The sequence below is a fragment of the Copadichromis virginalis genome, linkage group LG13, assembly GCF_057382275.1.
Source record: "Copadichromis virginalis isolate Kocher_CV1m ecotype Utaka linkage group LG13, C_Virginalis_male_GT1.1, whole genome shotgun sequence".
Lineage (NCBI taxonomy): Eukaryota > Metazoa > Chordata > Actinopteri > Cichliformes > Cichlidae > Copadichromis > Copadichromis virginalis.
Genome location: NC_140630.1, coordinates 12489515 through 12505574, shown reverse-complemented (window position 1 = coordinate 12505574; position 16060 = coordinate 12489515).

The window sequence follows — 16060 nt, the reverse complement described above, 5'->3', positions numbered from 1 at the left end:
ATGTTGGTAAGAGGGGTGTGGGGTTGAGGTGATTCTTTATCAGTTCTAATACAGTGTAGTTGAAATGCAGTCCTAGTGATAGGAAGTGTCACAGCTGCATGTACTGAACACCAAAGGGTTTAACCTAAATGTTTAAAGCAACCTATATAACTGAGTAATCAAAGATATATCACATTTCACAGCCTGTTCTAGGAGTTACGTTTATACCACTCCATGGTTTTTCCAGTCACAAATAAAAGAAAACAATTATAGCCTGGATTGTGTTCACGTGCCAAAACCACAGACCGAGGTTCACATTCTGAGTACCACTTGTGGTTCGATTTAGTCAACAAGTGATTTTTGTGGCAAAAAGTTAAACAGCTGCTTATTTACCAGTCTGACAGACACAGAGTCAGTCATTTTATTTATTACATTTTTTTAACCTGCCAAATTAATGTGGAATACTCCTTGTTAGTTCTGTTTTTGATCTGTAGCAGCTCCCGGGGGAAATATCTGGCTGTTTAGCTGCTAAATGCTCCACTATATTCACCAGCTAAACACTAACTGTGTCTGCCTGCTGTTCGCTGCTTTGTAGGTACTGAACAGTAAATTGTACCACTAAAGAGTGAGCTGTAATGCTACAAAACGCTGTAAAACCAAGGGGAGCTGAAGATTCCTGTAATTATTTTTTGTTGTTTAATCACAACAGTGCTTTTCATATTGTCATTTGACACATTGCTGTCATGAAAATAATTTCTGTAACACACACATACACATATACAAATATGCCAGATGCACACTGCCACAGGGAACCGAGTACAGAGGTGTCTAATAATGAGTGCCAGACTATGCACATGCCTTTTCCTGTGCAAGATAGAGCCTTAAGCAGTCTTTAGCTAAAACATTGTCTCCCTGGAGGTCAGACAGAGTTATTGAGTTTAAATTATATCTATGAGTACTAAACAAAAGAAAGGTGATAGAGACATTAACCTTCATCCTCCTTTCCCTTTATCCAACCAGAGAAACCCATTAGATATTCCCATCTGTTCTGTTCTAATGGTAAATTCTACAGGACTTGGCCACAATGGTTATGTGAGAGTAATTTAATGTCAGCACATTTTTTTAAAACAGCGTTCTCAGAGTAATGTACACTATGGTGCAAAAGTTTAGGATTATTTGGAAATGTCTTTCCTTTTCATGTACTTGCTTTAATTTTAAGTTTAATTAATCAGTAATGTTGAGTCATTTTTGATTTGAGCTACTATCACTACAATGTTCCAATAATATATTGCGTTATCTAATGCAACTTTATTATGCTATGCTGAAGGTTTCTTTGTAATCGTTCTGCATTTATGTCTTTGGGGATCTCTTGTTTTTTTTAAATGGGGGTTATAATAGGCCAATATTTATGATTCCACTTTTTGGGAACATAATGCCTACTAATTTGTTAAAAGAGTTGCAAGAGATATGCTGTTTGTCTTGTTTTTAAATCAATTGTTAGTGAACTACATCAAAATTGCACAACACTTTAGTTGCAATAATATATTCTTTCATTTGAGCCTTCATGCCTGCTTAAACTTTCCAAAAAAAACCTTTTTTGGTAACAACATCGTAGAACCAACAGTGAAACAAATAAATGCACAGCACTATTTCTTGGGGATTTGTGACTGTGTTGTAACAGGTTATCTTTTTGTTGCTTCTCACGCAAACAAACATTTCTATGTTCATTTCAGATTTAAGACTTAAGAAAAAACAGACTGTTTCACAGGCTGAGATTTCATGTATAAAACAGGTGCACTGTCCACTTTGTTTAACAAAGTGACCAAAAAAGAAAAACCAACAAAAACACTTTAAACATACCAACCACAGGTTTATGTTTCAACAGTTTACAGCTCAGCTGAGTAATTTGTGATCACTGGAGCTGAACCTTGACAAGCTGTCCAAAAACTACCCCACAGCACAGATGCTTAATCCTTTTGATTTATGTAGCAGTTTTGCCCAGACCTCTTCTATTTTTAACCCCAACAGTATGCATGCTATGATTTTCCTCCTTTTGGATTTTTACTTATACAAAAACCCAGTATACTTGATTCATACGTTATTCCTATAGTTACGTTCGACTGGAAAATTGTGTTTAGATTTAGTTTTCATATGGATGCCCATATCAAGTAGGAATAACCCTACATTGCTGTTGGTTGTTTACTCAAGCAAACAGGTGAGTGATATTGAAAATGCAGCTCTAACTGTGAGATGAATACTATAGGTGTGCGTCTGCTGCCCTGTTCCTCCCAGGCATCGCTGCACACTGCTGCCACTGGCCTTTTAAGCTGATGTTTTCAATATGGAGCCATACTGTCACAGCTTATCTCCATTTCAAATGTGTTTGTTTGCACATGGGGCATGTTCTTGCATTAATGAATGCATATACTCAATACATAGTCTGTGCATGTGTGTTTTCTATTTACCTGAGCACATCTTTATGTTTTTTTGACCTTATGTATCTTTTTTATGCACATTTATTCATGCACAAAATGAGCTCAGGTGCATGTTCTTGTATGGACCTTTTTTTGGATGTAATTATTTAAACGTATGTGTTAAAAATATCACTTGCAGTTAAAACCGAAATAATGGGCACCTCAGTGCACTCTGTGTACGTTTACCTTTATTTTAGTTCAAGTGAGATTGTAGAGAAAAATTACAGCAATTCTCTCCCACTTCCAAAGCTTATTACCAGGAAGCAGTTGTATTTATATAACCTTTTATCTGCATATACAACATATAATGTTCTGTTTAGGATGCTTGAAAATGTGGTATGGGTTTTATGGGGTCATTTAGATTTCCCAAATGACCTGGAAGGTGCAAAAGGCAGAGGAGATTAACTGCACGATAAAAAAGATTTACTTGGACTTATATGGTAGGTGTCCCTGTGTTTCTGTAGTGTGTATGTGTGTGTGTTCTTATACTTCTGTTTGTAGGGCAAACAGTTATCCACAAAAAAAAGAAAAAACCCAACTTGAAATGAATAAAATTAAAAGTAGGAATAGAATTAGCTTTGGATTACTTAGGGCTTTCTTGGTTACATTTGAAACTCAATAAAATTTGATTAGGATTTGCTTCAGGCACTGTATTCAATAGTTACACAGAAATACTGAAGTTAGGGTTGGCTGTGTTGTTTTTAGGCAGAAAATAATGCATTTGAAATGATCAAGTGGAAAGGAAGATTTAAAAAAAAGAAAAGGATCTCTTCTTTGTCCTTCCTATTTCTATAAGACATAACTGTGCTAATTTTAACATCAGTACACCTCTCACATTCATCTCCTGAGAAACAGCCTTCCTCTACACTGAGGCTGGTCCCAGTTTAAGTTCCTAAAGTGGCCCGTTTAAAACTCTGTCACGGCACTGATATTTGTCTGAGATAATCCGTTTTGGAGATAACAGTAAGATCTGACAGAAAGCTTATTGGCTTATATAAATATCAGAAATGTTCTAAAGAATCAAATTCAAGTCTTAGGAGAAACAGGTCAGAATTCAGTTAGCTCCAAAGATCATCTGTTTCTGATGAGATTCATGAAAAAATTCCAGTGAGGAGTAAAATTTAGTTTTAAGTAAAAGGGAAGGAAAGAAAGTAAGTCTCCATAAATATAGAAAGCCATATTAACATCACAGGACTGGGGGTGTGTGAGTGGGTGGGTACATGTTTCAGTAACCTTAAAAAAAAAAAAAATCATTAAAAAAGTCCCAATGTATTTTTCAGCCTTGTGGTGTTTATGTTAAACATATGCATACTGCAGCATGTAGGGAATCAAACTGCGTATAAAGTGCTTCCGTGTGTCAGAGCAATAAAACACAATTAGTTGTTTACCAAGAAAGGGCATGACGGTGCAGTACACCAAGGTGTGTGGGTGTGTATATAGTGTTTAAGACAGCTGCTGTATTTCAGACTCTCCTTATCGCTGTTAAGCCATATTTTCTGTGAAGTCTGCTGAGTGCACTGGGATTACAGAAGCTGTTTAGTAACCTTTATCTTTTAATCAGTCTGTAAGTCACCTCCCCGCCCTCAGATGTGCCCTTGCTGTTGACAAGTTTAAAACTGTCAACAGTTTCAGTGCTCTTTGTACCCCCCCCCGAAGGCCAGTCATTATGCCCATTTTGTCGCCTGTCTTCTCTCGTGTGCTGCCCTGCCGAATCCCAGTCGCAAATTGCTTAAAAACACTACATAAATAGGACAGGAGGAGAGGGAGGCTGTGGCCTCAAGTATTGTATTCAGGGTTATGATAACACTACATGAGGTTATTTTCAACATTATCATAACTCCTGGTCAGAAGCGAGGTCTTCAAAAGCAACACCACAGCAAGGGCATTTGACAAAAGAGGCGCCCGTGGACAAACATCTGCAAACAAAACAGTGAAGGGTTAGAAAACTGCTCAAAGTGCGTCTAGTATGTGTGTACTGTATGTGCGCAGCAGATAACGGTGCTCTACAACAGGGTTCCTTGCTTTCAGATACTCAGTGCATAGAGCAGCTCTGCTGACGGGAGAAGTGTATGACTGCTGGCCCCGCTGGTGTTGTTGTAGCACGGTGTATAATTTTGTTGCTAACTGGTCTCAGAAGCCCAGCTGAATGGAGACTTACTGACCACTGGAAATAGCACTGCTACTGTGGAGGTGATGTCTACATTTATGCAATGTAAAAAGTGGATTTTATTTGGAGGCTCTGCCATTTATTAAGTCATATTTTATGGTGATCACAAAGATTAAAACTTTACTTTTTGCAGCTTAGTGAGGCTGCCAGGCATAGTAGTACCTTGAGCTAAAATCAGCATGTGAACATGCTCAGTGACAGTAACATGCTGGTGTTTAGCATGCTTTGTTTTTGTTTTTGAAAAACTTTGGTTTGTAAATAATCTTATAAACAAAAAATTAGCATCATTGTCAAACATTTATCTCTCATGAGAACACTTCGAGGACCACAAAGTCAGTGTGACATCTTGGACGTCTCTGCACAGTATTCTGATACAGTCCATTAAGTATTTCTTAAGATATTTCAGTCAGTATGAAATAAATAAAGATAAAACAATCATCACTATTACATTTGCTTTAGATAGATGCCTCTTATTTAAATTATCCTTCTTATATTTTTTGAGATCTTCATCTCCAACATACCTGCTTTCATGCATTGAGCTTCATCACTTAATATTTTTTGTTTTTTTCTGCACTCTGATCTCGAGACTAACTTTGATTTGACATTTCAAAGGATAAATGGATTTACAAGCAGCAGCTCACTAATGCGTGTATAGGACTTGGTTTTTTAAGCTTAATTCGCTTTCATCAAAATTACAGTTTTCACAACACAAAACTACAGTTAGAATAATGAACTAAATCCTCCCAACAAACTGCAAATCTCATACGGATGATATGTATAGTCTACATTTTATCTGAACAATAAGTTTTAATGTTCATCTATTTCAATGAATAACTACATTTTTTAAAAGAAAAACTATTTTTTTGGGCATTTTAAGCTTCAGCCATTGCACATTTCTGGTATTGTAGAGTCATTAAATAAAGTCAGATAAGCTCTCATATTAAAATGCACTGCCACTCTGTGCTCTTTTGCATTGTTAGAATATGTAAGCACACTCTTGATCAGATTTTTCTATAAATCCATGAGTACATTTCTACCAGTGTTTGATTAGGACATTGGAGTGCACTGGCAAATACAGAAGGGGGCTTTGACCAAGATTATTTTGCAGCTCAAAAGAAAAATTGCAGTCATTCAACTTTTTAATGAAACAGCTACAACACTATTTTAATGAACCATCTTCCAAAATATAGAGGCAAGGTGGATCATAAGGCAATATAATGAAAATGAACATCATACAGAGGAGTTATGCAGTTGTCAAAGGAAAAATACAAATAGAAATGCTTTACAGCCTAAAATGATCGCTTTCTTTTTTAGAACAGAGACAATAAGTGCATTAATCAAATAGACAGTTGCGATAAAATTAATTTGTAACTAATTTGATAATTGATTAATCTTTTCAGGGCTTTGCCAAGCATATATTTGTAGCTTCACAGGTTACAGCTGCTAAAATGTAAGAATTTGCCCCTTTTTTTTTTCTCCAACAGAGGATTGAATATCTTGGTATTTTGGGGAAAATGACCAATTTGGTTATTTTGGCTCAGAGTTTTTGAGATTTCATAAATGGTGCAATCAATGAATTCACCAATCATTAAGATATTATTTTATTCTTAATATGACATCATGTGCTACTTAGAGATCTTGTATTTCCATTAAGATCCTCAATTTGGAGGTGCAAAAATAATACTAGGATTCAAATTATATGGTAATATGGTGATTAATATATCTGTCAAGCTGCCAAAAACATTCTAATAAATGTGGCAAAATACTGTTTGCTCCAGTTTAATACTCTTCATATCTGGAAGAAATAAAATAGGTTTCACAATATCTGTGGCAGCTAAGCCATTAGTTTTTTGGTAAATAGCAAAAGGACTGATTTTTATAGAGAGCTTTTCTACTCTACCTGAGCACTCAAAGAGCTTTAAACAACTTACCTCATTCATCCAAGAACTTTTTTCCTATGCTTAAGTGCTTTCTATCTAACTAACTTCTTGCCCAAGGATATTTGGGATCAAACCACTAACCTTCTGATTAATAGTTGTCCTGCTCTACCTTCTGAGCTACAGCCACCGGAAGAGCATATGTTGTAGTACTTATGTTCAGGAACTGAATGCAAGTACTAAAACAAACCTCCGTCTCACCTTGACTTTCCTTGACCAAATACCATGTACAATTTGAAAACTAGTAATGTAGTACTGGCCCTAGTATTACTACTATATTTAGAATATATGCAGACAGGATTGGGAGAGTGCTGAACGCAGTACATGAGCAGAAAAAAGATGAAACGGACTGACAGTAGTGATGGATAGTTCATTGAAACCACACACTTTTCTCGTCTTGGTTGAATTAAAATATGCTTGGTTGACAGTCTCAAATAAAAAATATATATATAATGAATGAAGTACCGAGCCTCCAAAGATTACACACAAATTTAGGATGGCTTTGTCTTGCATGAAATGTAAATATTGTATGATTTGCTTTTATTAAATGATATCTAGCCTAAAAAAATGTGTTATGTACTATGAATCAACAAGCTCCTCGAGTGTATGTTAGAAAGAAGCAGAATGTCTCCTGGATGATCGTCATGAAGCAGATCTTGAGCCCCGACCTCCCTGCAGAGGAGGGACAAGTGGAAAAATGAGCCTCCCTTTTGGCGATCAAGACACATTAGCTGAAATACAGCCTGTCTGTAATTGTGCTCTGCATAGAAGCACACATCAGTCATGGGCTGCTCATTTCATTATTCCGCCTGCGGGGAAAAGTCCCAAGGGGGATCACTTACATCATAAACCACACACACACTGTAGACACCTCCACTCTTTCGACTTTGCACACATATGCCCAACTTCTGGTATAAAAAAAGAAAGAAAAAAAAACAGGTGATAAATGGATAGAATCAAACAAATCGCCTTTTGTAACACTTCCTCTTGTCTGTCTCCTATTGGTATAAATGACATGAGAACAAAGCTGCTGATTTATATTTAGTCTTATGATGTACTACGATCCTGTCTTTACCATGCCTGCGAGCTTTGTTAATATGTATTCTGGCTCCACTGTAAGCGCGTGCCTGCCTGGGGATTGCTTTCTAGATTTAGTTTTTGCCCTCACCTAATCTTCTCCTCTATGCTGTTGCACTGTTTCTAACCATCTCATCATTCTCGCTCTATTTCTCTTCATCTCTCTATTCCTGCCTGTCTCTCCATTTCTGACTGTGACTCCCTTTCTTACTTTCAGCGCCGCGTGTTCCTCGGAAAAAGTCAGCAGAGGAGGAGGAGTGTGGCAGGACTATGATTATTCATCTAGAGAAAGGCAGAGAGCTTCTTCCACTCACTCAGCCCACGGTCAGCTTGCCTATCTGTGATTAAATTCATCAGCACCCCTCTCATTCTTCCACACACCAACACATGATTCTCCTCAGAGAGTTGCCATTAGTGCTCTCTCCCTGTTAGAAAACGATTCGCACACAGAAACCTCCTGCACACTAAGTTCCGTGAAAGTCTGCCCTTTGCTCATATAAGCACACTTTTATCAACTCCTCTAGAAATGTAGCTTTGTGCTCAGTCCGTAAATATCTGTGCAGTTCTCATTCCTATTTATGCAAACTTGCAGACTGTGTTCCTCAATAGGCCATTACAAACCAAATTGATATTATGCAAATAAGGACAAAAAAAAAAAAAGCACGCACAAGGGATGCGAGTACTACTGGGATAGTCCAAGGCTGCCAGCAGTATGAATTAATTGTGTCCTAGCATGTGGGGCCGGAGGAAGCAACAGCAGGAGGGGGCTTTATCCCTCTCGGCGCGGCCTGGAGCTCTGCTGGAGTTTTAGATCTGGTGATTAGGCTGTGAGGTCGAGCTACTCAGCGGAAGTCTCCTCTGAATTCGGAGGAACCGCTGAAGGCATGTTCTTCATCGCATCAGATGAGGAAGGGGGGAAAATTTTTTGCAGCCCCACATTCAGCTGGCCGGCACACAAAAGATGAAGACTTCAAGGTCCTTTGATTTGAATCCAGTTTCTCATTGAGACTTCTGATTGATACATTTGAGGCAGGACTGCCTTTTGCACAGACTTTTCTTGACTAAACTTTTCCACTGGTTGGATCCTTCAACCTGTCTATTGTGTCCCACTTTGTAATCATTATTTAATTCTGCATTAAAATATTTAATTATATAGATAAATATACAGAGAATTGATTACCACTGTAGGAAATCCAACCAAGCATGCTTAAATACTCCAATTTGTAGTATACTCACAAATCACCTGAAAAGAACTGCTTCATATGCAAATTCCCTGGATACTCATACTGCAAGGGATAAAAATGCACTACCGAAGGCACTGCATTATTCACGAGATAGTCTGCTGTGGATTTTGGTGAACAGCATGAAAACACTCTCCCATCTCTTACAGACAAGGTATAAATCTGACATGATACACCTACTCCTATCCCTCAGCTCTGGCTGGTCGTTGTATAAAGAAAGCACGCTCTGTTTTCTCAACGAGCATGACAGGCAGGTATTCATGTGTGAAAGCAAGTCTCGCACAAATGTTCACAGCATTAATACATAGATACTGAAATCAATAAAGTCTTGTTTTTCAGTGTTCCGCTCAAGACAGCCCATTGTGCTGAGAAGCAAGAACCCCTGAATAACAAACATGCGGCGATTGATGAAAAATATTTTTAAACGTATAGACAACATGCAATTGTTTTGTGAAAGAGAAGCAGTGTGTACTCACACGGGACCTTTGTGCAACTATAGCTCAAACAATGCCTATGCTCTCAATAGTGATGTGAGATGTTTGTCCATCATTTTAAATCACGTGTTTGCAACGCTGCGTACAAGAAAACAAATACTGTACATGCATCAGGGAACAACAAAGACTAGTATTAGTACAGCAAATTGACTGTACCTACAAATACTTTCCATCATAAGAGATAAAGGGCTTTGTTATTCTTGCCTCTTCGTTCAATAGCAAAGGGACTGCCATTCAAGTCAGTGACTTAGGGTTCATTGAATTGCTCTAAAACAGTGCAACATGTGGACACAGGGAGCCAAGGATCAAACCAGTGTATTCCAAAGTAAGAACTAGGGCTCCAGTATTCCTGTTGACTGCTGGGCTGAATGATGAAACACGGTCTGATAAACTCCGTAATACCTTAGATGTGAATTAGCAGGATCTGTCTTAAATCACCAATTAAATTTGTACTACACAACTACATTTATCACTGCAAAATATTTTTTTAAAAGCCTACACCGTAAGTGGTTATTTTGGTAAACTTTGGACCAAACTTCCCACATGATTATCATGCAGACCCTCTTTGCTGTGGTCACTCCATACTCAGTTGTGGAGTGCGTGAATTTCGTCAGAGTAACTCAATTCAAACACGGCACGTAGCTGGCAACTTCCACATTTTACGATGATTGTCACGCTAACTGATGCATTTTATGACTTTTAAAAGTCTCCTAGAAGCTGGCCGTGCATAATGTTTAATTATTGGAGAGTGACGAAAATGATTTAACATGCATTAATGCGATGAAACAAGCAGTGTTCTTGCTCTCACTGCTGCTAAACGTGTAATCGACACACCCATTCAACGTGTCCATTTCACGCTTTGCCTCTCCGAAACATGAAATGGACACACATGCAGAAATTGCATTACCAGCAGGGGGAGATAATATATTTAAAGCCACAGTCAGTAGTGAGCAAAAAACATAGTGAATACATTCCTGGGTCCGTAATTGTCATTACGTTAGGTGCTAATATGTATATACATGTAAATGTGTCAATAATCTGTTTAAACGCTTTCTCATGGTTATTTTCATGTTGCCTTGAGATAAAATATTTCCCTCTGCTGTTACTGTAGCTTACTGAGAGTTCCGCATGCGTGTACATTTCACCAGATGGCCTCTCTTGATACACAAGAAATGTACAGTATTTTATCCTCAGCTTTTTTACCTCTCTCTAAAGGAAGACTGAACACCTACAGATATAGCAGACATATCACGCATAAATCGTTTTTTATCATTTTTTACTATTTATTATGATCCTTAAAATTATTATTATTATTATTAATTAAATATTTTTGGTTTAGGGTTTGAGGTTACAAATCCCAGTGACATGAGATGCAGCAGGTGTTGGATAGCTCAAACCAGGTGACATCTACGTGAACCTGTGGCTGAGCTGCAATAGGCAGAGTCACCTTGAATCAACAATACCAATGAAACAACCCAGAGAAAAGTGCAGATATGGTTTGCATTGGAGCAAAACATTTTTCATTCATTTGGAATTGAAAATACATAACTATATAATAAGGGTGCAACGATACACAAAATTTACGGTTCGGTTCAGTTCAATACTTTGGTGTCACGGTTCGATATTTTTCGATACAAAAAAAATGTTCATGCTTTTTTAATTTGTCATTTATTAAAATTATAAATATATATTTTAACTCAAAAGTACAGTTTTTAAATTTAATGTTGCTGAAACAACAAAGTAATAAAAAAATTAATCTGATGGAGAAATCACTCATCTTTGGAAAAGAGTTAATTACAGAGAAATGGCTCTTTCCAAAATAAAAGCTGTACAATACACTTCTTCTGGGCTATATTCTCAGCAGCATATTAAACATATCAGGTCCCCATAAGGAGAATCATGTGCTAACGGCAGTCTAAATGACTCGGGTAAAGTTTGTAGCATGCGTGCTTGGTGTTTTTGTCTGCTTCCACTTGTCTTTGCACTAGGATTGTCACGGTGGACTCAGACACGGAGCTCAGAAATAATGACAGTGCATTTATTTACAGTGCAGCAAGGTGACAACAGTTCAAATGTGCAACAATGGTGATAGTGCGTCCCTCCTTCCGTGTAAGCCCGTGCGTGATAGTGAGTGCCCGTCTCTCCTCCAAGTGCTTCCTTAGTGTCGTCAATCCACACACACACACACACACACACACACACACACACACACGACAGCAGAATGAGTAAGAATATCAGACAGCACTTCAATAACGTTAGCGACTCGAAAACATTATCAGGCTTAGTGCAATACTCCAGCGCTGTCTGTCGCTCAGCCACACCACTAAGTAGCACTGCTGAAGATGGTAGTTGATTGGCAGCAGCTGGTGGATTGACTGCAGGTGCGGCAGCTCCGGGCGACAGCACTTCCGGGTCGGAGGTAGCCTGTTGCTAGGTTACCTCCTAACACATCACAGCAGAGCCGGAGGGGAAGACAGGGCAATAGGAGAGACACATACACACGCATATACACACACTGGCAGGTCGACCGGTCAGGGCGCCGTCAGATCATGACAAGGATGATGTCGGCGTAAATGTGCAGTCATATTCATTGGTCGTGTCCAAATTCATGGGCTGCATCCTCCTGAGGACCCGGCCTTCGCGGTCTACGTGGCCCACGTAGACCGGTCCTCAGAAGGTCGGGTAGGCCGGAAGTAAACTGCCGTGAAATTGGACGGTCTAGCCTTCTGATTAGCGTCACCGCTGTCTCAGTGGAGTTTAATAAACTCCGTCGTCTGCTCCTTGCTATCTAAAATATAACAGGACACTGGCGTAAATTCTCGACTGTCTCATACTTCTGTTTAATCAGTTTTCTGTTTGACGTTTAGTCAGCTGTGTAAAAACCAAGGAGGAACCCACCCGGGGGAATAATAAAGTTTTATTTTATCTAATCGTATCTAATAACTTTAATCTCAGCCAAACCGATTTACAAACAAACAAAACACTGGAAAAAACCCAACAATAACATTTTTAGGTTGTCTAAGTGACTTATATATTACGTTTAACCCGAGCAGCGAAAGTCCGCGGTGATCTGAAAATGATGTGCCGGGAGTTGTGCCGTTCTCGGCCGCATCAGTAACCCTCGAGCTCCCGGCTAGCTGTCGAGCTGGTGGGTAGCAGACGCCTTCGAAAACGTCGACGCACTTTTGCAAATATGCGATATCTTGATAAACCGAGCAAATATTTGATGTTTACACAACTACTTCCTCGCCTGAAAATATGTTAAAAGTTTATTTTGTGACCCAGAAAGATTAGTATGAGTAATTTTAAAACTTAGCAGCGGCCGCCATTGTTGGAAACTGGAATTTGGCTGGGCCGCGCTATGAATTCTGGGATATGGTAGGCCACGAAGGACACACCCGACCCATCCTTAAAATTCGGGGAAAAGGAGGACGCATTTGTTGGCTACATTCGGAGGAGTCTACGAATTTGGACAGCCTTCGGCACGTCGCTGTGACGTAATTGGTCTACAAATGCGGCCTCAGGAGGATGCAGCCCATGAATTTGGACACGACCATTGTGTTCCCACTAGTGCTGTCAGCATTAATCTGAAATGACGTTAACGCCACAACACGGCAAATCTCCGTTAACGAGCTACCGCGGATCGCCCCACGCGTGGGGCTGGACGGCGTCAACACGTTAACGAGCAAACTGCGCTAACGCAGTAGTTCCCACCCATGTAATTGAGCATTGCGTGGCACATCCGACATACTCTTTTACTTTTGAGTAGTCGAACGCAGATCCACTGAGCTCTCAACACAGACAGCATCATCAGAAGAAAAGCTGATAAAATAAATTAAAAATTTTGTATTGTTCGATACATATGCATACCGAACCAAAAGCACTGTATCAAATGGTTCAATATCGATACGAGTATCGTTGCACCCCTACTATATAAGTATAACTAATTGTACTATCACATGGCATTACCTTCAGTTTGATACAGTGGGCTGTATTTCTCTTTTCACCATAGCTTCAAAGAATTAGTAGAAAAAAGCACAACATTTGTGTAAGATCAATATGCACAAAACCAGCCACCAATAAAGTTAACTTAAAAACACTACAGCTAGTACCTTACTGTACTCTTCTAATTATACAGAAGCCTGGTCTCGAAAAGTTCACGAAGCTCTTTATAGTCATTATTTAGTTTTCTGTTCAGAAGAAAGGAAACTTAAAACCAAATACAAAACGTGTTTAATGCTAAAGTAAATTTTCATTATGTATTTATTTTTCAGTGACACCCACTAAAATCTCACTGACATTTGTTGATCCTCAGCTGCCCACCTCCAGATTTAGAATAAGACATTTAATGAGATATTCGGCTTGTCATTATAACCAGTGTACTGTAATTGTAAAGGAAAAATGCTTGTAGGTACAAAGCTACATCGCAAATGCCTGCCATCTGATAAAGTGCAAGAAGTATGTTATTTCCTAGTGCCTCTGCCAGTCTAATAACTGACTTTAACATTACCAGGTCTATTTTCAGGTATGACAGCCATTCTGCAAAACATCCATGACTTAAAAATGAGCTGCTTCTAATCTCCTCTTTCTTTCAAGGTGCTACTCTTGAAGCACTTCCTGTAGCTCCAGCACAGCAGTTAAATCCTTCACTGGGAATTCTTTAATTGCATCACACAGCAATCATGACACACTCTGAGCCCCTTGGGAAGATGAGCGTTTCTTCCTATTCATGTCAATCAAATTTGCCATGCTTAACCTCTGTCACCTGTCACTCATCTGATTAAGCACAGCAAGTGATGAGTAATGTCGTCAGGGCAACTGTTGCTGAGTGTAACAGTTTTCAATGAAGATTCCTAATTATTTGCAGCAACTTCATCATAATGTGGTGTTGCAGTGATGTACGTTTGATCAGGTGAGTGAATTGAAACTTCTATAGTATTATAAATCTATGCTTGTTATGTGGATGCATTCATGTTTTCATCAATTAAAATCACTGTTCAAGTTTGTGCCTTCTGAAATTATTTATTTTTGCCTCGCTTAATTTATTTTGCCATTTTTCAAAGCAATTTGAACTGAAGCTATGTATGTTATCTAAAAGAAAAAAATAAACAGCCTGAAATAAGAGCATTGTTGCATAATTAGCAGTATTAATACAAATATATTACAATATATTCTAATGTGTAATGAGAAATCAAAGAAAAACCTTTTTCCCTTGCACCATGTGCTTCTAGATGATAAAGCAGTGAAGTGCTGAGAAACAACAGAGGTTTTATCAAAACTGTGCAAAATTAATCTATGAAACAGACCTTGAGGTTATTCAGTTTGTCAAAAACAAGGAAATGTTCGATTAAGCATTGCAATAAACAGTATATCAATATGAAACTAAGTCTATACTTTTTAAGGAAGAGCTACAAAATAAGTCTGACTGCATAAATAATATATATTGCTCCCAGTGTTAAGAACAAAAACAAAAAAATATGCATCATTTGTGTAAAGTATGCATTACAGCCAAGTTTATTGTGAAGAACTACCACAACATGAATTTCTAGGAAAACAATTCAAAAATAATGACACTGTCTTCATATTTGGAGGCATCCAGTCTCCCATGCCATTCTTAAATTTGCTAACTCCAGCATCTGTCCTCACAGTGCTGATCTATCTTCACTCACTTACAGCAGCTGTTGCTAGGTAACAGCTCACGCCTGCGTGTGCTTATTACGTTTTTCAAAACGACATTAAATAGTCAATGAATCAAAATGAAAGTGCCATGGAAGTTGAAGTTCCAGATCTAATGCAAGCTGCTTTCTCTAGTTTACTATTTTATAAAGAAGAGCTAACAACACCACTGTGTTCTTCAGTAATCAATTAGGTATGTTAGACCCAAGTCTTCAGGCTTATCATTCTTCCTGTCCCCTTATATGACCCAGAAACCCATGGCTGAACTGTTCACGGTAAATATGCTGCTCTGGAACCAAAACCTACAGGGCATTTCTAATTAGGTAAGGAAACAGCACTACACTGTGAGGAGAGGACGGGATGAGCGAGAGGATACAGGAGGAAGTGAGGAGAAGGGGGCTGATTGGGAAATGAAGAGAGTGGAAGCAAATAGCAGGAAAGAGGTGGGAAGAGGGGAAGGAAAAACTGTGCAAGATGATGGGAAGACTGGGGACTTATCCATTAATTATAACACAATTGAGGCTGTCAGATGTAGCATGCATCGAAAGAGTCAGTGATATGACAAGGAGATTGGGACAGATGAAGACCATGGAGATTTGCACATGGATAGAGATTTGCACCAAAGAATAAAAAAAACATTGATTTTAAAAAGAGCAACAATGAAAAGGAATGAGGAAAAGAAAATAATGGAGGGAATACAATCACCTCAACCTTACAAACATCTTAAGCATGATCCAACATAGCAGCAAGGCCACGTTCCAGCAACCTTTTGCCTACATACCTGAGTGTCAACCTACCAGCTCTGGATAGCCCATGGATGATGTTCCAGAGGGGCCAGGCTCCGTGCCGACACATTCCAACACAGAAGCCCTTTCAGTAGGCATGAGACAGCATTGATGTGGCCAGGGACCAGCCTGGGTCAGCCAGCGCTGCAGAACTAATACGTGCCTAGACTTTTACCACAAAACCCCTCAGGCCCCGCAGTCAATGAGCCCAGAGATTGCTATGCCGCTTT